Raw genomic sequence first — 23,593 nt, forward strand, 5'->3', positions numbered from 1 at the left:
GCAAGCGCCTCTTTGTCAATTTGAGCATAGTTGCGCTCCGTGGGCGACAACGTACGGGAATAGAAAGAGATGGGCTTTTCCGACCCATCCGGTTCCCTATGACTCAGCACCGCCCCCAGGCCGTATTGAGAGGCATCACATGCCAGGACCAGCGGCTTCGATTCATCATAATGAGCAAGGACGCTCTTGCTACTCAGCATTCCTCGCAAGGAGTCAAAAGCCTTCTGCTGCTCCTGCCCCCATCGCCACACATTCTTTTTCTGCAACAGTCTATGTAATGGTTCAGCTACCGAAGCTTTCTGGGGTAAGAACGAATGATAAAGTTAATAAGTCCCAGGAATGACTGCAACTCCGTCTTGTTCTGTGGTCGTGGTGCCTCGATGATGGCCTTAACCTTAGCATCGGTGGGGTGGATGCCTGATGCATCAATTTTAAACCCCAAGAATTCCACAGTTGGCACCCCAAAACTGCATTTTTCCTTTTTTAGTTGCAACCCCGCCTCCTTGAACTTGAGCAACACTGCACGGACACGCGCAACCAGTTCCTGTGGGTCTTTTCCAGCAATCAAAACGTCATCAAAAAATGGCAAGACCCCCGGCAGACCTCTTAACAGGCGTTCCATGAGCCCTTGAAAAATCCCTGGGGCCACACAAACTCCAAATTGTAATCTGTTAACTCTGAACGCCCCTTTATGTGTGACAATAGTCTGTGCTTCCGCTGATTGTGGGGTTACTGGCAGCTGTTGGTAAGCTTGCGCCACGTCAATTTTGGCGAACACCTTGCCCCCAGCCAGTTTAGCCAACAGATGTGATACGACTGGAATGGGGTATGAGTTTCCCCTGAGTGCCTTATTGATAGTACATTTGTAATCAGCACAGATCCTGACTTCCCCATTTGCTTTAAGGGGCGTGACGATTGGAGTCTCCCACTTAGCGGAGTCCACGGGTGAGAGAACTCCCTGCTTGACCAATTTATCCAGCTCTGCTTCAATCTTGGGTTGCAGTGCAAATGGCACTCGCCTTGGTTTGAGTCGGATTGGGGCCACCCCAGGGTCCAATTCGAAGTCAACTGGGGGCCCTTTATAACAACCCAGTTTTCCATTAAAGAGACCAGAAAATTCTTTGCATAATGCCTCGCTCATCTCAGGGCAGGTTTGGATTGAATTAAGCCCTGATATACTCAGTCCCAGGGCGGGGAACCAGTCAGTGCCCAGGAGACTGGGGCGACTGCCCTTCGCAATCACCAGTTTCAGTACCACCTGTTTGTCCCGGAACTGTACTCTCACGGCACACATTCCCATGACATGGATGTGGTCCGCTGAGTATGACTGCAAAGTTGCCGGGAAGGGCTCCAGAGGGGGCAACTTACCCCTGGGGAAGAATGTCCTCGCGGTCTGGTCCAACACGATAGTGAATCCAGATCCGGAGTCCACCTCCATGTCGCACAGCTGACCCTCAATCTTCACCTTGACGTGTGCCTTGCCTTGCGCTGGAAACTGCACGACCCTCCCGTTGATCTCCGTTACGTAGTGGCAGTCCTTTAGAACATGGTTTGCTGTGGGCGATCTGTGATGCTCCAGTCTAGGTGCTCCTGTCGCTCCCAACGCCGCCGATCTACAGACCCTGGCGATGTGACCTGTCTTTCCGCACGTCCAGCACATAGCATCCCGGAAACGACAACTCTTCTGCTCATGGTTTCCGCCACAACCAGGGCACCTGCCTCGGTGATCTTTGTGCACTGTGCAGGCCTGACGCACTGACTCGACCCCACGGACTGGGCTCTGGCTCGGAGTAGCCTCTAGCTCGTCCATGGCATGCGCAACTTCTATCTGTGGCTTAGGGGCCCTGCGACTGGCATCAAGCTCCTCTCTTTCATAATTCTCCGTGGCAGTGGCCTCCTTCAAGGCTGAAGCAAGGGTAACCTCTTCTTTAGCCACGATGCGTCTTCTGGCTTTCTTGCTGCTCAGACCACCGACAAACCGATCCAGGAGAGTCTCTTCCAGATCTTGGAAGTCGCAGTGCTGAGCGAGCTTCCGCAGTTCAGCTAGAAATGCAGATACAGACTCCCCAGCACGCTGCTGCCTCTTATGAAACTCCATCCGCCGGGCCATCTTGGTCTCAGTAGGCGCTAAATGGCTTGTTAGGCAGGCAAGAATATCTTTGAGAGATGTCTCACTTAGCTTCGCTGGGGCAAGCAATGCCTTGGCCAGCTTGAAGGTCTCAGGCCCACAGTAGCTCAGGAATGTGGCCCTTCTTTTGCTGGCATCGGTGATCCCTTGAGCCACTGCGAAGAACTCAAAGCGTTCAACGTAGTCTTCCCACGTGTGGGGCTCTGATGGCTGGAAGGGCTCCAATACCCTTGGACTCTCCATTGTCCTGTGGGCAGGGTCGTCTTCTCAGCCGGCCAGTGAGTCTTGTTCTTAGCTACAATCCGGACTCTGAGGCAGGGCTGCGTTTAACCGCTCCTCAGCATTCCGGATCCCATCCTCGTCGCCAGTTGTTGTGACGTGGGGTTTGTGATTTCAGCTCTCTTGACATAATATGCTGGAGACAGTTCTCTAGTAACACTTCTTTATTAAAAGCAACAAGACTAAAATCTGAGGAGGGGAGAGCTACATTTATAGGGACAGGGAACAAGCTAGAAGGGATACATTTTGGAGGGAACAATATCAGGCAATCACAGTCCTGCCTTTTGGAGGCAACCAATAAGACAGAGGATCCAAATACAGCAGCTTAAATGAACCAATAGTAGCTGTACCCTCTGGAACCAAAAGGCAGTTACTTTACCCTAATTCAATTACAGACAATAATAATACAGATATAAAATCCTTTGACTCAATACACAACATCCCCCATAGGCAATATTCCAGAGAACACTTGCCAATGGTGGGCAGGACCAGAAGCAAAAGTGGGTGGAGCAATAGCTGCAGCTCTTCCCTTTCTATGGTAGGCAACATGAGGTTTCTGAAATCTGAAGCTTCTCCACCCCTGGCCCCTCTACATCCAGGTAAGCAAGAGGAATGATCAAAGCTCAAGGGAACATTCCAGCTATGCAAAAGCACTCAGGGAGCCCATAGAGCAGGACCCATGGTTTGTGTGGCCTGGGAGAGTCCTGAGAGCCAGCCAGAGAAAACATTTGGTCACAGGGGCTGAGAAAACATTTGGTCCCTGAGCCTGAGGTTCTCCACCCCTACCTCACAGGGTCGTCGTGCAACTATAATAATAGACATGTAATGCTTAGAACAACTGCAAGCTCTATATATTGCTAAGTATTATCTTACAGGCCACTGTTGTGGGCAAGGTGCACTTCTGGATTTGATAATTGGTTCTTATAAATGCTAGTGTGAGTTTACTGTGAAAGACTACTAAAGGGAAGTCAGGAAAATCTGTTCCTTCCATGATCATGCTATTTTCTTCTGTGAAAAGTCACAGTCCTTTGATCCATGCTGCTCTCTCTTTCTGAAACACAATAAATCCTTCACTTGAGATCAGACCTTTCAAACAACTTATCCACCAAGTAGCCAAGGGATTCTTAATTCATATGTGCAGCTCTTTGCAAGTCTGACCTGCTCTTTCCCTTTCCCTTAATAATGCAATATGATCACCAGCTCTCGGTGTAGTTAAGATTTCTGTACTTTGAAGTGAAAACCTTGTGTACCTTTTCAGGAGAGAGAAAAAAAGGAAAATAAAATGTAGTTATTAAAAAAGAAAAACTTTTATCTCACTCCTTGGCTGGCTATGAAGGAAACAGCTTTTGTGTGGGCTTTTGGCACTTGTTGTTGACTGATATCAGGTGCTGGACAAACCAAATAAAAATAAATGCTGCTGGGAAACTGCTGGAGATTTGGATTTCTGGTGGAGTTTGGTTCAAACAAGTCTTCTCCCTAGTTCTCTTTCCTTTCCATCCTGAGGAGGGGAAACTCCCACTAGACCTTGAATCAACAATTTGGTAGCATTTACATAGTGATCCATCCACTGGAGTTGGGAAGGATTCCGGAAACACTCTCAGATCTTGATATTTGTGCTAATTATTGTGCCATTTGAGAGTAATTACTTCTTTGTATCTGTAGGTGGACAGCTGGCCCCCTGTGCATAGCTACGCACAGCCCTTCCTGAGCTCTTCAGGGGTCCAGGCACCTGCATCCTGCTTCCGTACAGGGGCCCAGATTGCTTTGGAACATCCTGCTGAAATTCATCGCTCACTGTGATTGCCCCTTGTGTGTCCAACTAGAGTTTGTGCCAGTTGAGTGATGGCTAATTTTCCAGGATTGCTCACTGTCCTGCTAATACGCATGGACTTCAAATTGGATGGCCTTTAAGCAAGTCACAAATGACCTTCAATGAGATCATTATAGCACAAATCCTGCTGGCTTGGCCAGGGGGAGGCTGCCTTTAGTCTCCCTGGTTATGCCTGTAGACCAGCAGCATTCTGGCTTGAGTCTCAGATGTGCTAAAATGTAGGGAGGATGCATAGGCAGATGTGCAGTTTCACATACAGCGTATGGGCTATATTTAGCCTGTTCTAGCATCCAACTGAAGTCACAGTTTTCAGATTGCGCAGGAGAGTACATCATTATCCGGAGGACCCAAAAACTCCTCTTTCCACAAATCTTGACTTGCTAAAGACATACTATAAGAGCAGCTACTAGAGCTAGCAGACAAAACAGCTTAGCCTGGCTTGCTCTTACGCCTTCAGTTGCAGCTGCGTGGGGGAGCAGATATCAGCAGCTGAAACTTTTAACAGCATAAACTCCATGAGGAGTGGGATGAAAATTGTTTTATGTCATCCTTAACATGCATTCAATGCACATACAATTCTGAATCACAGAACATAATAATAATAATAATAATAATAATAATAATAATAATAATAATAATAATAATTTATTTATACCCCGCCCTCCCCAGCCAAGGCCGGGCTCAGAGCGGCTTACAAGCAATAATAAAAACAAGATGAATGATTACAACTTAAAAACAAAAATAAAATACAACATTAAAATAATGGAACATTAAAATATTAAAATGTAGCCTCATCGCAGGAGGAGAAGGAAAAGAAAAAAAAAGAGAGGGAGGGAGGGAATCAAATTGGCTCCAAGCCAAAGGCCAGGCGGAACAACTCTGTCTTACAAGCCCTGCGGAAAGAAATCAGATCCTGCAGGGCCCTGGTCTCATGAGGCAGAGCGCTCCACCAGGCTCTGGTTGAAGCCAATCTAACTTCCTTAGGGCCAGAGACCACTAGGGTGTTGTTATTTATGGACCTTGAGGCTCTCCGTGGGGCATACCGGGACATGTGCTGTAAGCTGAGCATTTGCAAGTTTTTCCAACTCTATACAAACACCCATTTCTGTACTTTGACAGTATGAAAGTGCAGTCTCATCCTATTTGTGTATTTTCATAAGTGAACACTGTGCGAATACAAAAAAGTTGTGTGATACACATTGTGTTGTGATACAAATACTAGTTTAATATTTACAGTGTATAATTAGGTCCAGCAATGCTCATGGGGCTACTTACCTTATGGACATTATTTGTCATTCAGGCCCTGCTTGTGGGTTTCCCACAGGCATCTGGGTGGCTTGTCACGGCTAAAAATTGGCCGCTGTTTCTTTAATGCTAAAAGAACTAAGTCAGCATGAGTCAGCAGCCTACAGTGACTCATGCAACCTTTCACCAAATTGTACCTGTATATATAGAGTGGTCAATGTTAGTGTTGGGTGTGGGTTGGTTGGATGGTAGAAAGCTGGTTGCATTTGGTGTGTGTAAAAGCTGTCGGTCGTGGGTGGAGAAAAAGATTTTTTAAGAATAAAAGCAGCAATACTCTGCAAGAATACTCTTTCTCAAAGACTCTTTTGTGCCAACTAAGGTCTGAGGGACCTTAGTTGGGACACAGGTGGCGCTGTGGGTTAAGCCACAGAGCCTAGGACTTGCCGATCCGAAGGTCGGCGGTTCGAATCCCCACAACGGGATGAGCTCCCGTTGCTCGGTCCCTGCTCCTGTCAACCTAGCAGTTCGAAAGCACGTCAAAGTGCAAGTAGATAAATAGGTACCGCTCCGGCGGGAAGGTAAACAGTGTTTCTGGGCGCTGCTCTGGTTCGCCAGAAGTGGCTTAGTCATGCTGGCCACATGACCTGGAAGCTGTACACCGGCTCCCTCAGCCATTAAAGCAAATTGAGCACCGCAACCCCAGAGTCGTCCATGACTGGACCTAACGGTCAGGGGTCCCTTTACCTTTTTAAGGTCTGAGGACTAGGCAAAGGAGTAAAAAGGAGGTCAGAACCTTTTCTTTTTCAAACACTGACATGGCCACTGTGAGAACAGGATGCTGGAACAGATGGGCCATTGGCCTGATCCAGCAGGGCTCTTCTTAGGTCCTTATGGATAAAAGGCAATGATAGAATTTGTGCAATCAGCCACGTTTCAGAGCCAGTGTGTTTTCCTTCTTCTCACTAAAATAGATGATCTGAACAGAGAGCTGTTTTCAAGGGATGCAGTAGAAGGATATAGACATAAAGGTCAGATCATACTGATAAGTTTCTTCACATGATTACATACCCAGGTAAATGATCAGATGGAGGGAGACAAGTGTGAGCTGGAAGCCATCTTCTCCATCACTTATTGGCAAAGAAGAAGCCAGAGAAATGTCTGCCAGAAACACTACTGTGAACTGGGCTGTACATATAAGAAGTTGCATGTGCATCCCAGCTCACAGCGGTCTCTCTCTGTGCACGTGCGTTATTTACATACACAAACATGTGGAGTAACCTGAGCATATAGCTCTAAGGGACTTACATGAGCTGGCCATGGCCAGAGTGGACAAGAGGCCTTCTCACAGGAGGACCGGAGATTAGACTGAGGATAAAAGGCAACTTGCAAGCAATGTAGCAGGTGGTTAGCCAGAGGGAGAACTCCCACTAAGAAATGCTACCAAGAGCCTCATTCAAAATGGAAATAGAATGCATGCTTCTTCCTGATGGCCTGTCTCTAGTGCAGAAAATTAAACAAACAAGCTGTGATCATCCTGAAAGCGCTTTTTTTTTTAATGAGCCACCTGTTTGCTCATTGGATGTGTGATGAGGAAAAGCTTTTTCATCTCAGCTGCCTGATCTTTTAAAGGGAAGCATCACTTCATCATCATTTTCAGAGTCCAGTTAGAGATTCAACACAATCCTTTGCCGTCCCATGCTGAGACCTACTAAGTATTTTATGCAGCTTGTGCCACTGCCCCCCCTCCCCCGAAGCGAAGTAAATATACTCTGGCTATGATTTCTTGCAAGTCAAATCCTGTTAGAGCCTGAGAGAACCACAGGAGTTTTGCAGACACAATGGCTCTTAGTAAACAGCTTTGTGTGCCACCCAAGAATTGAAATAGATTAATTCAAGGCAGATAACCAGAATTTTAATCTGTGTGAATTTTCCTACACAAAGGGGCAGTTTCTGGAATAGTGTTCACATCTTGTCAATATTTCAGAAGCAACATTCATACAGTGACTCATCATTATCATAGCATCCACAGAGCATTCAATCTTTATTATCTCATTGTCAGGTTCAAGGAGTTTCACATTCTCCAGATATTAATAAATGCTGTTTATGGATATCTGCATAATTGTTTCATGTTTTTCTTTCATCTTCACCTCTCCACTGTGGCAGTAGATTGCCCAGCGTAATAATTTTAAATCCCATCCTTTAAAACCTTCACCCAATTATTTGTTAACTCTTTTGTCTTCTTTCTCCTCCTCAGTTACAACAAATAGCCTTGACAAAGACTGACAAATATATTGTGGCATTCTTCTTCCTTGGCAATTACTCATAGCTGAGTAAAATTGTTTCCCATGAACACGGTCTTAACGTGTGTCCATAGGTGACTGTGGAGGCCAATTCTGGATTCACACATCCTTCCACAGTGGGGACATAGGTTTCCAGGTGGGAGTTGATCATGGTGAGAGTTTGCCAAACGTGCCACCTTCTTAGCTCATTTCTCCCTTGCGTCCTGAGTTTGAGCATCTTCAAAGTCCATGACAACTTTGGTCAAGGCTGTTCTCCAACTGGAGCACTCGCAGGCCAGTGTTTCCCAGTTGTCTATGTTTATACTACATTTTTTAAGATTTGCCTTGGGAGAGTCTTTAAACCTCTTTTGTTGACCACCAGCATTACGTGTGAGGAATGTGTGTGTGGTTGCTCACGAAGATAACAGCCAGGACTCCGACCTGTCTTTTACAGGTTTTACTGAGTGCAAAAACTATGTACAGTGCAGAAGTCCAAAAACCATGTCTGCCTGAATCACTAGCAGATTCCAGAAGTGATTTCTTCCAGTTTGCCCTCCAGCACAAAAGCCCAGGAAAACCCCTCTCCACCTCTTTTCCTTACGTTTAATTTGCTGGTGAAAACTATGAGATGGAAGTGGCACTTCAAATTCCTTAGGAGCGGTGTCGTGGCTCATCTCAGCCTGAGTGAGCCTTTGCATCACCCCCCCCCCCTTCTCTCTTCATCTGTTTCTCCTGAGCCCTCGCCTTCACCAGACTCTGACGAGCTACAGCTGCTCAACAAAGGGGGAGGCTGTCTGTCCATTCCTACCTCTCCCCCCTCCCTTAATGACAGTTCCCTGGCATTACACTTTCCATTTTTCAGTTCGGAATAGAGTAGTTAGTCCAGAGATAGACAATGTGGTGCTCTCCACAGCTATAATAGATTGCAGTCCCAAGCCATGGAAACGTTACATAGTGTTGCCATTTCATTAAAGGACTTACAAAAGCCTTTGATCTAATTTGCCAGAAAAATTATTGAGGATTAGTAGAAATCCCTTCACATAGTGCCCCCCCCCCAAAAAAACCCAACAACATTTGTAGGCAATTTGTATCATTTAGAGAACATAAAATAAGCTTTCCTCCGAATCCCTTTTCAGCAAAAATAATCCATGGGATGTTTGAACTGTAGGGATCCATTCAAATCCTAATATTCAAGATATGTTGCCAGCTCAGTGCAGCAAAGCAGCACCTTTGCAGAAGGATAAGAGGGTATTTGTTCAGTGACAGGCTATTCTGAAAAAAAGAATTTAGACCATGCAATGAAATAAACCTTTGCACCCTTTAAAAATAATGTTGGGCTGGATAGACCTATAGTCTTACCTGCCATCAGGGAGCTTCCAGCTCAATAGCAAACTATCAAATGGTGCCATTTTACTCTGTCTCTCTGTTGTGTAACTTGCTGCTGCTGGTAGGTAGCTGCTGCTGTTTTGGCTCTACCACACAAGCCAGGTGGCAGTGGAATATCATTGCCCCACCCTGGTCCATGTGGTGGAGCTGAACTTTCACAGCTGGGAAGACTGCTCACCATGAACCCTCAATATGCAGGGAGAGAGCCTCTCCACAGCAGAAGGTCAGCCCCAAGCCAAGGAGGGTGGCAGGGCTGGGCTCTCAGGACCAGCCTTGCACAATGGAGAATGTGTGAAGACAAAAAACCTTAGCAGGGCTTGTGTGAAACTGCAAATGATTAACTTTGGGCATTCAATCTTACTCATTTGGATTCTTCTTTGGTGATCACTCATAGCTGAGTAAGATTGTCTTCCATAAACACGGTTTTAACAATGAGTCTGTAAGTGACTATGGAGACCAATTCTGGATCCACACGTCCTTCCACAGTGGGGACATTGGTTTCCAGGTGGGAGCTGATCACGGTGTGGATTTGCCAAGCGTGCCTTCCTCCTAGAACATTTCTCCCTTGTGTCCTGAGTTTGAGTGTCTTCAAAGCCCATGACACCTTTGGTAAAGGCTGTTCTCCAACTGGAGTGCTCGCAGGCCAGTGTTTCTCAGACTCATTTGAATATTCACCCTGTGTCATTACAGCTGTAAACAAGCTTAGCCTGAGCAGATTACTCTCCTGACATCTGCTAAATTTATCTTTCATCTTCTTTTATACACCTGTTTAGTCCTTTCACTGTGATTTGATGGAAATGTTGTTAATTTGGATGTGAGTTCAAATCCCAGCTGCACTACAAATTAAGTAGCCTCAGGCAAGTTACTGTCTTTCAAACCTGTCTGCAAATCTGCTCCATGGTTTCTAGTTCTATTTTAGAGAGTCAGACCGGAAAGGACATTTTTGTTGCTTAATTTCCCCTTTGTACGTCATTAGCTGCCTCCCTCTCAGGGCTTGGAGGAAGAATGTTTTTACTCCTTCTTAGTCTGTGACTCGCTTTATTTAACAAACATTACTGCCTTACATTGTGGATGTATTACAACTTGACATCAGCTATGGACGGATGCTTCTGTGTGTGCACAGATGCCAACAGATGCTGTTGGCTTACCAGGGCAATGTAGAACACACTTGTATAAAAACAACACCCAAATCAGACACCGGGACAGTTGGAAAAGCAAGCTGTACTCCATGGCAACTGCTTAATAACAAACTCGGGTAATTGTAAACTTTTAATCAAATATAGAGAACCAGCTGCTTGAAACATTTGCACATTCAACAAACCAGTGTCCCAAATCAGCAGACACGTTACACTTTAGGTTAGCGCATGAGCAAATCTATCCACTTTTGTGGAAAGGGGGTTGCAGGCTGCCTTTCTACCATGGGTTCTTTTCTAGTCCTCAAATATGCTTCTACCATGTTGGTTGCTATTGATCTGGGGCTAAGAGATGACATTGGGTTTAAAATGATGTGTTAGTTTGATGTGCTTGGCAGGGGGTTGGACTCGATGGCCCTTGTGGTCTCTTCCAACTCTATGATTCTATGATTCTATGATTCTATGAGTTTTGTCAGGCAAGCAGATCTTAGTTTTGTAAGTCAGTGTTGGCCTTTCTCTCTGTTCTCTCATTCTCTGCTCTCGCTTTCCCCATGACAAGTCTTGATATGATAGTAACAGGAACTGCAAGGAACATTATTTGTGATCTCCAATGGGCGATATCTCTCTCATAGTTGCCTTGGCAGATTTTTCAGATTTACTTATGGAAGGCTCTGCATATGCAGCAAGATATACAACAGGCAAACAGATGGAGCAATAGAAAAAACCAAGGGAGTAAATGTTATTTTGTATGAACTGAAACATAGTTTAATAGCCAGCAAATTCCCTGGACAATGAACATTCCAAAGGGTTTGGATCAGTGGCTTGAGCTCATTCCATGCACAGGTTCCAAAGTACTCTCTCTGCACTGTTTATGCTGAGAAAGCAGGCTCCTGCACAGAGGTTTGCAGTGGGGGGAGCTATGCCCCTTTCCATTCATTATCCATGGGGTGGAATTGACTGAACAAGGTGCAGTCCTCTGCAGAAATAATACGAAGGCAGCCTGCTGTGTCACACCCTCCAACATTTCAGGAGGGCAAAGCGGGATCCCCCCCCCAACATCTCACCTGCCCAGTCTCCCCGATGTACAGTATGAAAGACAGACAGTTTTAGTCAACTTAGAGCTTTAGAGTCTGTTCACAGCAGGAATCAAAGCCAGAAATGGTATAGGGAAGAGAAACTGAGAGAAAAATCCCATGTCTGTTTTGGGTTGCTGAACTGTTGCTGGAAAATCAGGACTCTTGGGCTACACCAAGTTTTCTTTGTTTCACCAGTAAAATATGGAAGACAGGTGGGAGTCATGTGCCTTCTGCTCACCTCTGTGATACAGAACATCTACACACACTTGTCTTATGCCATTTCAGTTTCACATCACCCAAAGCTGCAAATTATAGTCTGGTGAAATGCTCAGAACTCTGTATCAGAAACCCTTAGGCTCCTTACCCTGCACAAAACTACAATTCCCACAATTCCCCAGGAATAAGCAATACCCATTACTTAGAATTGCACTTCGACATTTCAGTCCCTCTGCAGACAAAGGAGAACACAGTGTAACATGGAGGAGGACAATTATAAGTGAAAGGGGGTGGATGCCAAAGAATTTGCACCTGTCACTAATTGTCAAACTTCTGTAATTTAGCACTAATTGTTTTTGCTAATAGTTTGATGTGATTTGATTATTTGCAAGTTATGTAATTACAGCACTTATACCTCCTTTGTTTAAAATGTGGGTTTTTTTTGTAGGGGGGGTAGAGCACATGCTGATGAGCAACACAATTTGTTCCTTTGCGACAAAACTTAATCAGAAAAAACCCCTGCTAAATATAAACTGGTGGATGGTTCTTAGACAATGCCTCTGTCATTCACTGTGCCAGAAAGAGATGTATGTAGGAAAGACAGACAGTTTTAGTTAACTCAGAGCTTCAGAATCTGTTCACAGCAGGAATCAAAGCCACAAATGGTAGGGAAGAGAAACTGAGAGAAAAACCCCATGTCTGCTTTGGGTTATCCTGTGAATCTTGAATTTTGCCTATGAAAAGGTTGCCTGGCTAACTTACATTTTGCACTAGTATGTATGTTTTCACGCGTGTGCGTTAGTTAGTGTTCCTGTTTTTTCTGGGCACAATTCAAAGTTTAGCTTTTGATTTGGTGTGGGTGAATATATTTCTTTAGCTCTTGAACTTTTTCCACACCAGCAATAAAAAAAATAATGTTTGAAATCTTGAACACTGCAAAGTGATCGTACAGTCTTAATATAATCATCGTCATTGAAATTACCACAAAATAGAATGAGAGAGAGGAAGAAAGGGTGAGAAAGAAAAATGCAGATATCAATAACAAAATCAAACTATGTCAGTCTCATTGAAATTAAACAGATGCACTTTGATACATATTGTGAAAGAACTCCCAGCAGCACATGTGACCCCCCCCCCCCCCGTACATACCTTATTACCCCAGTATGCAGTAAAATGACATTTAAAGCACTATGCAGCTCAGGGCTAGGGCATCTGAAGCACCGCCTCTTCTCCAGTGAATCTGCCCACACATCAGGAAATAATAAAATAGTTAAAGAACACCTCCTCTCAGTTACAAGCTCACATTTGATGGGAAGAAGGAATTGGCACCTTCCCGTTGCTGCACCCAGATTCTGGAACTGCCTTCCCAAGGAGGCCTCTTTGCCCCCTCCTTATTGCCTTTCTGCAGTGAGCTTAAAGCTTTTCTTTGTGAAAAGATTTTTAATGCCTGACTTTACCACCCAGCCTTTGATGCTCTCTTGGGAAGCTTTATAATGGGGCTTTAATGATTCCCCTCCCCACTATCTTAACTTGTTTTTCTCTCTTGGCCTGCTGCTCTGTTTCATTATTGTGTGTATTTTTAATCTTTTTGTATGTTATGGCCCTTATTTCTGAGCGCTTCTTTATAAGGAAATAAAATAAATAAAACATTAGACTGTGCCCTTAGGAAGCATTCCAAAGTGCCTATGCTAATAGATTTGTAGCAGAAAAAGACTCCCATTCCACAGGACTGCACATTTAACTCATCCCAGAGCATTCAGGGATAGCTAACATAGACCCAAGAAATCTGCCCCATGTTCTAAAGCAAACTGACAAATTTTGCACTCTCTTGGGTCTCTCAGTTCAACCCGCTGGAATGCGGGAATCTCAACTAAAGCATCCATGACAGATGACCATCCAACCTCTGCTTGAAAACCTCCAAAAAAGGAGAGTTGACCACCTTCCAAGGAAGTCTGTTCCACTGTCAAACAGCTCTGTCAGAATGTTTTTCCTGATGTTTAGTCAGAATTTCCTTTCTTCTAGCTTGAAGCCATTGGTTTGATTTGAGTCCTACCCTCAAGAGCAGGAGAAAACAAGCTTGTTCCCTCTTCCCTTGAGATATTTGAAGATGTCTATCACATCTCCTCTGTCTCCTCTTTTGTAGATCAAACATACCCAGCTCCTTCAACTGTTCCTCATATGTTTCCAGACCCTTAATCATCTTGGTTGCCATCTTCTGCACACATTCCATCTTGTCAACATCCTACTTAAATTGTGGCACCCAGAACTGGGCACCACAGTTCAAACTGGAACATGTCCAGAGGAGGGCAACCAAAATGGTCAAAGGCCTGGAAACGATGCCTTATGAGGAACGGCTAAGGGAGCTGGGCATGTTTAGCCTGGAGAAGAGGAGGTTAAGGGGTGATATGATAGCCATGTTCAAATATATAAAAGGATGTCACATAGAGGAGGGAGAAAGGTTGTTTTCTGCTGCTCCAGAGAAGCGGACACGGAGCAATGGTTCCAAACTACAAGAAAGAAGATTCCACCTAAACATTAGGAAGAACTTCCTGACAGTAAGAGCTGTTCAACAGTGGAATTTGCTGCCAAGGAGTGTGGTGGAGTCTCCTTCTTTGGAGGTCTTTAAGCAGAGGCTTGACAACCATATGTCAGGAGTGCTCTGATGGTGTTTCCTGCTTGGCAGGGGGTTGGACTCGATGGCCCTTGTGGTCTCTTCCAACTCTATGATTCTATGATTCTAACTGGACACAGGTGTGGTCTGACCAAGGCAGAATAAAGTGGTACTATTACTGCTCTTGGACTCTAGACTTCTGTTGATGCAGCCTAGAATAACGTTAGCTTTTTTTTGGTGCTGCATCACACTGTTGACTCATGTTAAGCTTGTGGTCCACCACGTCCCCTAGATCCTTTTCACATGTACTGCTAGTAAGCCAGGTGTCCCCCATCTTATATTTATGCATCTGATTCTTCCTATCTAAGTGTATAATCATACATTCGTCCCTACTGAAATTCATTTTGTTATCTTGGGCCCAGTTCTCCAATTTGTTAAGGTCATCTTGAATCCCGATTCTGTCTTCTAATGTATGTATGCATATGTGTGTGTGTGGTGAAACAAATATTTTAGTATGTATTTCAATCTGTATTTAAATAAGATTTTTAAAAAATATGTGGATTTGTAGAAAGATGGTTAAATGGACTTACTAACAAAATTGTCGAGGACCAGAAATAGATTCATCTGTACAATCCTAGCCCCAAGTGACTTTTAAGTATTTATAGCATGTTTCTAACACTTTCAGTGGATATGATCCACGTTCATAAGTGATAGAATTTGTAGTGACTGAATAAGAACTTGGTGTAAACATTTATGGTGTTAAAACACTTGAAGCTGATGAAAGATCCTTAACTGCCATTCTGAGAAGATAGTGACATTAAAGCTTCCTCAGAGGGTTTAGATTATGTTAAACTGGAGCCGAACTTTTCCCACTGAGTTTCCAGCTTGGCTTCGGGAAGGCAGGAGACACAGACTGACTCATCATGTGCATCAGCCTCATCTGGCTGGGGAACAATGAGCACTGATGTCCTTTGGAGAAATAAACAAAGAAAAGCTGACAGGTCTCCACTGTGACAGACAAGCTAGAGATGATATCATGGGCTGCACATACACCATACATTTAAAGCACTTACGGTAATTTTCCATGACTGAAAGTTTCTTAATAAAATATAAATAATTTTTTAGAAACACATGGCTTTGCCCAAAGAATCATGGGAACTGTAGTTAGATAAGGGTGCTTGGAATTGTAAATCTGTGAGGGGCAAGCTGAGGTTCCCAGGATTCTGTGATTGTTGTTGTTGTTTAGTCGTTTAGTCGTGTCCGACTCTTCGTGACCCCATGGACCAGAGCACGCCAGGCACTTCTGTCTTCCACTGCCTCCCGCAGTTTGGTCAGACTCATGTTTGTAGCTTCGAAGACACTATCCAACCATCTCGTCCTCTGTCGTCCCCTTCTCCTTGTGCCCTCCATCTTTCCCAACATCAGGGTCTTTTCCAGGGAGTCTTCTCTTCTCATGAGGTGGCCAAAGTATTGGAGCCTCAGCTTCATGATCTGTCCTTCCAGTGAGCACTCAGGGCTGATTTCCTTCAGAATGGATAGGTTTGTTCTTCTTGCAGTCCATGGGACTCTCAAGAGTCTCCTCCAGCACCATAATTCAAAAGCATCAATTCTTCGGCGATCAGCCTTCTTTATGGTCCAGCTCTCACTTCCATACATCACTACTGGGAAAGCCATAGCTTTTACTATACGGACCTTTGTTGGCAAGGTGATGTCTCTACTTTTTAAGATGCTGTCTAGGTTGGTCATTGCTTTCCTCCCAAGAAGCAGGCGTCTCTTAATTTTGTGGCTGCTGTCACCATCTGCAGTGATCATGGAGCCCAAGAAAGTAAAATCTCTCACTGCCTCCATTTCTTCTCCTTCTATTTGCCAGGAGGTGATGGGACCAGTGGCCATGATCTTTGTTTTTTTGATGTTGAGCTTCAGACCATATTTTGCACTCTCCTCTTTCACCCTCAATAAAAGGTTCTTTAATTCCTCCTCACTTTCTGCCATCAAGGTTATGTCATCTGCATATCTGAGGTTGTTGATATTTCTTCCAGCAATCTTAATTCCGGCTAGGGATTCATCCAGCCCAGCCTTTTGCATGATGAATTCTGCATATAAGTTAAATAACCAGGGAGACAATATACTGCCTTGTTGTACGCCTTTCCCAATTTTGAACCAATCCATATCCAGTTCTAACTGTAGCTTCTTGTCCCACATAGAGATTTCTCAGGAGACAGATGAGGTGATCAGGCACTCCCATTTCTTTAAGAACTTGCCATAGTTTGCTGTGGTCGACACAGTCAAAGGCTTTTGCATAGTCAATGAAGCAGAAGTCGATGTCTTTCTGGAACTCTCTAGCTTTCTCCATAATCCAGCGCATGTTTGCAATTTGGTCTCTGGTTCCTCTGCCTCTTCTAAATCCAGCTTGCACTTCTGGGAGTTCTCGGTCCACATACTGCTTGAGCCTTCCTTGTAGAATTTTAAGCATAACCTTGCTAGCGTGTGAAATGAGTGCAATTGTGTGGTAGTTGGAGCATTCTTTAGCACTGCCCTTCTTTGGGATTGGGATTGGGATTCTGTGATACATGTATGCAGTGCAGCCTTGGTCTGGAAAGACAACAAAAGAAAGTTCCAACACACACAGTGAACGTTCAGGACGGAAAAACTGGAAGAAGTCCATGGGGTGGGAGGGGGGACAAGAGCAGGGTGGCCTCATCCCTCTTCCTCTCAGGGTCTGGCAGGGGCACTTGGCATTGGGAAGTTAGGTGAGGAATGCCTGGCTGGCTAGTACAGGTTGCATCCATACCATGGGTCTATCGTGTGCAGAGGGGGACTTGCTAAACCAACGGGGCAAGGGATCTCAGGAATTCTGGCTTATAGTACTGGCTGAAGAAATGTGCTGTCCTACCGGTTGTATTTCATCTGGCCTCTACTTCCTCAAGGTCATAACTTCGAATTCTATTCCTGTCAGAACATTTGCCAGAACCACTTTTTGTTTTGTCCTCACACTACAAATCATTCCTGTTGTTATGTCCTCCTTATTTTAGCACAAGTTTTATCATTCCTGGAAAGTGGTACACCACAGAGCCTCAGAATGAGTGAGGGAGTATGAAGGATACTGTATTTGACAAGGATGTCTAAGCAATTGTATATGCTGAGGAGGAAAAGAAATGGTGGCTTCGGAAGTGGCATCACTCTTGAGTCATGCCTTAGTTGCCAGTTCTCCTGGAAGAAACAGTTTTATTTAGCTGGGTCTTTGCTATTGATGGATTTGTTTATGTGGTTTGTTGTGCAAACTGTTTTCCCCCTGTAGTGTCCTCATTTGTTGATAGTTTGACTAGATTTTATAAAACTTTGCTAGCCACTTTGAAGACATATCAGAGGAAAAGTAGTCTAGGAATATTAATGTAAATAAATGCTCAGAATAAGGGATTGGGGGAGAAATTCAGTTTTATTTGCATTTTAATGAGAAGCTGTCAAGAAGCTTCTTGAACTGATATGCAAACCAAAACACAGTTATCATTTAAATGGGCACTTTTCTGAATCTTGCAGTGCAGTTCTCCAACAAAGCAGTGTGTACAAAATAGCACAAAAAGATGCACAATGAGGGTAATTGCTTGCAAAAATGTGTGCATTAGCCAAAGCTGTCTACAAAATTGTGTTCATTATGAGAAATTTGCATTCAAATGCTGTTGTATTTTGAGGAGTTTTTTTATTTAAAAAATGCAGGTTGCTGTAGAAATGAGGTGAACTGAATTTATGGTTGAATATGAGAAACTGAGCAGTGCTTTGCTTCTAGGGAAAAAATGGTGACTTCTAAACTCTACTGGGGGCTCTCTGTTGCTGGAGTGTGTGTTTAGCCCTGTGCTTTGGACCTAGGGATCCAGCCAATTCTTTTACTAATTACCCCACAAGGGTGACCTATATATTATCCCCACCACCACAAACCTATTGAAACAAGGAAGCTGAAGTGGTGTTGCTACATCCTAAGTTACGGATCTGGGCCAAGGTGTTCCTCCTGAGAGCACCATTCTCCTCCTCTAAACATGGATGCCTCCCCTGCCACACATATTCCTCCTCCACCACCAAATCCTACAGCTTTAAAAATATTCTATTATTTATGTTTCCTTCACAGCCTGTACCAGCTGCAGCTTCCAATTGGGAGGAAAACACAGCAAACCTTTTGAGATTGAAATGAGCTGACATAGTTCTGTGATTTGCCCAGGAAAATACAGGTGCCTGCTTCGATGATGCTAAATGAAGGCTTAAAAACAGATCTAGATAATGCTGGGCTGCAGATCGTGCTGCATGCGTGCCATGGAAAGAGGTGCTGTGATGATCTCTCTGCTCAGTACAGAGCACATGTACTAGCAAAATGCTGGTCATGATGAGGAAGACCTCTTGTGGGAGGCCTCTCAGTTTAATAGCATGTAGTTTTGACACTCAGTCTATCACGGGATTTACTTTGCTCTTTCTTTGCCCACCCTATTTTGCTCATCACCACAAGATTTGCAGTTGGTCATTAGCATGGGCAGTGAGGGAAGGGGGGTTTACACAAATTCATGGATGGTGTGTCTATGGCTTCCCAGTCATGATAGCAATATGGAGTTAATATGGTTGATAGGCATTACATACCAGCTACTAGGAAACAGCAAGAGAGGACTATTCTCTAGGGAACAAGAGGCTGAATTAGCTGGGCCTTTGGTCAGATCCAGCTAGGCTCTCTAAGTTTTTACTGATGGTTCAGTGGTTGACTAAGCAGTATTGTGGCATTTGTTAGGAGCCCCTGGTCATCTCATGGACTATTGACCCATACACTACTAATCCACTGCCACCAACCAGGTCCTCCCCACTAAATCACTTAGTCTCAGTCAGGTTCTCAAGTTAACAAAGAGTGTAATTTATTTCAGGCACAAACAAACTTTAACTGCATTCCAGACGTTGTTACTCTTTACCTTCTTAGTCTTATTTTATCCTGACTCTATCTCTTCTACCTCCCCTCACACAAGAACCCACTGCACCTACTGTCTCTCTATTTCCAACTGCCTGCCAACTGCTTTTCCAACTCCCTTTCCCAACCAACCAACCCACTAAAACCAACCAACTACCCACCAACAACCAACTCAAACCTCGGGCTAAGCCCTTTTATATACAGGTAGGCTCCGCCTCCGGCTTTCCTATTGGTTTACATATTAACCCTTTCTCTCCCCCTGTGCAGACATTTTTCAAACAAACAGGCAAACACCACAAATATATTCTAGGTTGAACACTTGTTCTTTTCAGGGCCATCTTACTGAGGTGTAGGTGGGTTCCCACGAGGCAAGACACAGTGATAACAGCAAGAACCTTTATTGAACTACATAACTGGACAACAGGGGCAAAGCAACTGCTGACATACATTCCTGGAGGCCTGGGCCACTCCCACTCCCAACGTGACTGGCTTTCTAAACTTCCAAGCTGTGAATCATAAGGCAGAGTTTAAGAGCCAGTGGCGGAGGCCCAAATCCTGAAATGTTCTGTGATTGGATATCATGTATCGAATCAGAACACAGGGGCTCAGAATCCTTAGTCCAGACACAAGCTCAGGCAAACACAGACTACTGAATACATAACACATACAACTAATTTTTATATGGAAGGGCTATTTGCCAGTTGTTTTTAATCACATCGTATCAGTTAATGGAAACTACAGGAGGGAAGATTGCTGTTGTGCACAGCTCCTGCCTGTGTGTGCACAACAGCAATTTCCCCTCCTGTGGTTTCCATCAACCACAGGAGGGGATCTGGTTGGCCTCTGGGAGAACAGGAAGCAGGAATAGATGGTTCATTGGCTGATCCACCAGGTTTTCCTTACATTTTCATATATTACATGGGAAGTACATCCACTGATGTTATAAGCAGCCTGCTAAAGCCACCTTGCAATGATTAGGCTTATGCAATTAAACACATCATGCTAGCAACTGTTTGCAACAACAATGAGGGAGAATCATGGGTGGAAAGACCTTCAGTGTAAACAGTGAGAGCAGTGTCCTACAAATATGGTGTGAGAGAAGATCACCTGGGTGCAACGCGGCCTATGCATCTAAATCTACTGGGTTTGCGATGGGGAAGATGAGGGAGCAAGAGCAGGCAGACATGTGTTTTCTTTTTGAAATGGTATCATGCCCCAGTAATCCTCAGATAATATTCCAATGCTCTTGTAAATTGAATTGAGTGTATCCATGGGAACAAGAACAGAGAGAAAAAATTAAAGCTTCCAAGACATTGCTTTGGGGTCACCTCTATTTTGACGGGGGCAACAACAAAAAGAAGCAGTGAAAATCTGAAACAAAAGGGGAGGAAAAAGAAATATATTGGATGATTCAGTGTATTCTTTTAGCAGGCAGGAGTCACAAAGGAGATGAGTGTTTGACTTTCAGTCTTTTTAAGGACTTGGAAGCTGCCTAGCAAGACATTTTTAGGCTGATGGTCTCAGGAGAAGTCATTGTTATGTTCCTTTCTCCAAAAACAGAGTTCTCTGAAATCAAAATACTGGTATCTGGGAACATGCCATGGCTTTTTGCCAGCAGCTGAAGAAGAATACCTAAAGGAGCTTCTCGACCCCCATCTTTCAGCCCGGACACTGAGATCCAGCCAGGATTTTTCCATCAGAGAAGGCATCAATTTCAATAGAAGAGACGTAAAAAATGCTGCAGAAAATAGTGTAATTATTTACACAGCATTTGTGAAGTAATAAAAAATAAAAAAATATAACAGCAAATACTGCATGTATTTTGCTTGTGTGGTTTCTGTTCCTGACCTCGGATGAACAGATGAATTGTGGGAATTTCCATTCCCTATTCTGCCTCTGGTGGAATTCTCTGGCATCCCTAGTTACAATTGCTTAAAGTTTAAACCTTTGATTGATGATGATATACCGTAAATATCTAGATTGCATTCCTGAATAGTTAACCTTGTGTTACAGAGAATACTCGCTTTCTCTTTCAGTTTCTCTCTTTCTGTTGACAAGAAAAGGTTACCATGCGCTGACTCTGACTATTGTCATTCTCCTGTGGAGAGTGAATTCACACAGACTACATGCTTATCACTCAGTGACAGCAACATCAAGTGAATCCTGGCATTATGAAATATCCACCAGAGAGCTATCAGATCATTTCCCATTTTCAATGGTTGGTACATTACACATTCAGCTGCCAGTCATCTAGTGATGATGAAGCAACAACTGATGGGCATGCATATGTCAATCAGCTCCACATTTTATTGCATAAGCATTCCTGTGTGGTTGGCATAGTTTTATTAATCCCATCTGGGGGTTTAATCTTTGACAGTTGTTCAAAGCATGTCACCATGAAAATCTGACTATAAGCTAACAACTTTCTTGTAAAGCTTTGCCTCTATGTAACAAAATACCAGAAAATGGTTGCCTTTCTTGTTGAATACCTGTGTGTGCACTCACTCGTCGGCATTTATAAACAGGGTTGCAAACTTCTTATAAGGCTACATATGATGCCATCATGAAGGCTTACTGAAGTTTGCATTGTTGACTTTAGTATCCAGGAGGAGAAAGTGAGTGGTGCATTTTTGGATAGTAACTGGAATCATGTTTTTTATTTGTTTGTTTTTTGCTGCCAAGGATGAGAGTCTGGGTTATAAGGTTTTTTGTGTTATAAAGTGGCTCAATACCACTCAGTATGAACCAGTACAGAGTAAGATGCTACCTGGGTGGGAGATAGGGAGGGAGTGGCTATGTTAATATTTGCATGTCAAACTGTATTGCCCCAGATGGAGGTGGGTGAATGAGCTGGTTGTATGTTGAACTTAATGTTGATGTGGATTGTTTTTAGACCAGATGTTTGCTTTTTGACAAATGGCTGGCTGGTGACTAACTGTTTTATGAGTATGGCAGCTGGGAATGGCTGAGAGTGAGGGTTTGTGTGTGTGAAAGTGCTAAGGAGGTGTTGGGGAGATGATACTTTGTGAAGTGAAGGCGGGTGCAGTTTCTGCCTCAGTTAGATTTGTTTGGTTTTATTTAATTGGAGTGGACCGAGTTGCCGAAACTGTAAGTGTAATGTTTTAATGTATCATATATTTTGATGTTAGCTGCCCTGAGCCCGGTCCTGGCCAGGGAGTGCGGGATATAACTAAAATTTGTTGTTGTTGTTGTTGTTGTTGCTGCTGCTGCTGTGTTTAGCCAGTAACAATGCTTCCATATGTGGAATTTTTATTGCATTTTCACATTTGATTTCTACCTCTAACTTTTTGACATTTAGGGGGATATTTTGATTTATTTATTTTTTTTTTTGTTAAAGATCCTGCTGTAAATGCGGCTCTTTATTCTATTGTTGCATTTCATTTTTGTTCATATGTAATGTCCTATTCAGACAGTTTGTGATACTGTATTTAATATTTTAAGTTATGCTGTAAACCACTTAGAGATTCTCCTCCTCTCCCAAAATAGAAAGTGCAAGAGAAATCAGCCAAATAAATGAATAATATAACACTCATCATGAATTTGCCATTCTGATAAGGGGGGGGAGCAATCCTATTATCGTCTGATCTTCTTATTCTCCTGACTGATTATCTTAAGGATTTCCACCCCTCCCCCCACTCCACAGAAAGAAAAGAAGAATATATTCCCATTCATTAATGGTAACTAAACTTCATAGCTGTTTTTTCTCTCTCTCTCCATTTAATTATTTATTCATTGAAAATCCATTGGTTTGAGTTTATTAACCATCACACTAGGTAGCCCTTGCCACTTACGTGTCTCAATGCTTTGGGAAAGGATTAAAGATGTCAGTGAGGTTCACCTAGCAGGGACCTGAAGACAAACTCTAGGAGCACATAAACTACTCACCCTCACATCGCTGAACGAGAAGGTTTACAAGCTTTGGAATTCTTGCTCTGCTTGCTCAAAATAAAAGAGGGGGGAGAATTCTGATCACGCCCCCCCCCCCGCTACCTTTCTTCCATCATCCTGCTTCATCTTCCAAAGCTGCCTTTGCTGCTGCCACCACCACGCAAAACACACACCTTTTCTCATTTGACAGTAGAGGCCACAACAGGAAAGGAAAATGGGGAAGGGGTTCTTCCCACCCTTGTCATCCTGGCTAATAGCGTGGTGAAGCATGTGTTAAGGATATGAGTTTAATATGCAATGTTTGTATGCATTGTGCTTGAAAGATTGTGTCCGTAGATAAGTTTGTATTAGGCAAGGGAGGTTAAACTCTAGGCAAATGCAGCAAGGAAAGGCTGGAGTAGGTTAATTGATGACTCATCACTGGAAACCTGCACAATTTCTGACAGCAGGAAGGTGAAAGCTGTTGAGGGAGCCAGCAGCAGTGATAGGAACTTAGCTCAGTGTTGCTGAACAAGTAAGTTGCATAGGATCTCTCGCCCTCTGGAACCAGAGAGAGGAAAGTTT

At 43.8% G+C, this 23,593-nt stretch overlaps 1 long non-coding RNA gene across 1 annotated transcript; it reads left to right on the forward strand.

The window, feature by feature from the left end:
* The first annotated feature begins 2,945 nt into the window (after positions 1-2,945).
* On the forward strand, positions 2,946-22,330 carry LOC309327479. The gene is made up of 3 exons (XR_014150550.1): positions 2,946-3,006; positions 18,305-18,404; positions 20,681-22,330. It is a non-coding gene; the product is annotated as an uncharacterized lncRNA (long non-coding RNA).
* Positions 22,331-23,593: the final 1,263 nt, after the last annotated feature.

This window comes from Podarcis erhardii (genome assembly GCF_964252035.2).
Source record: "Podarcis erhardii genome assembly, chromosome: 1".
Lineage (NCBI taxonomy): Eukaryota > Metazoa > Chordata > Lepidosauria > Squamata > Lacertidae > Podarcis > Podarcis erhardii.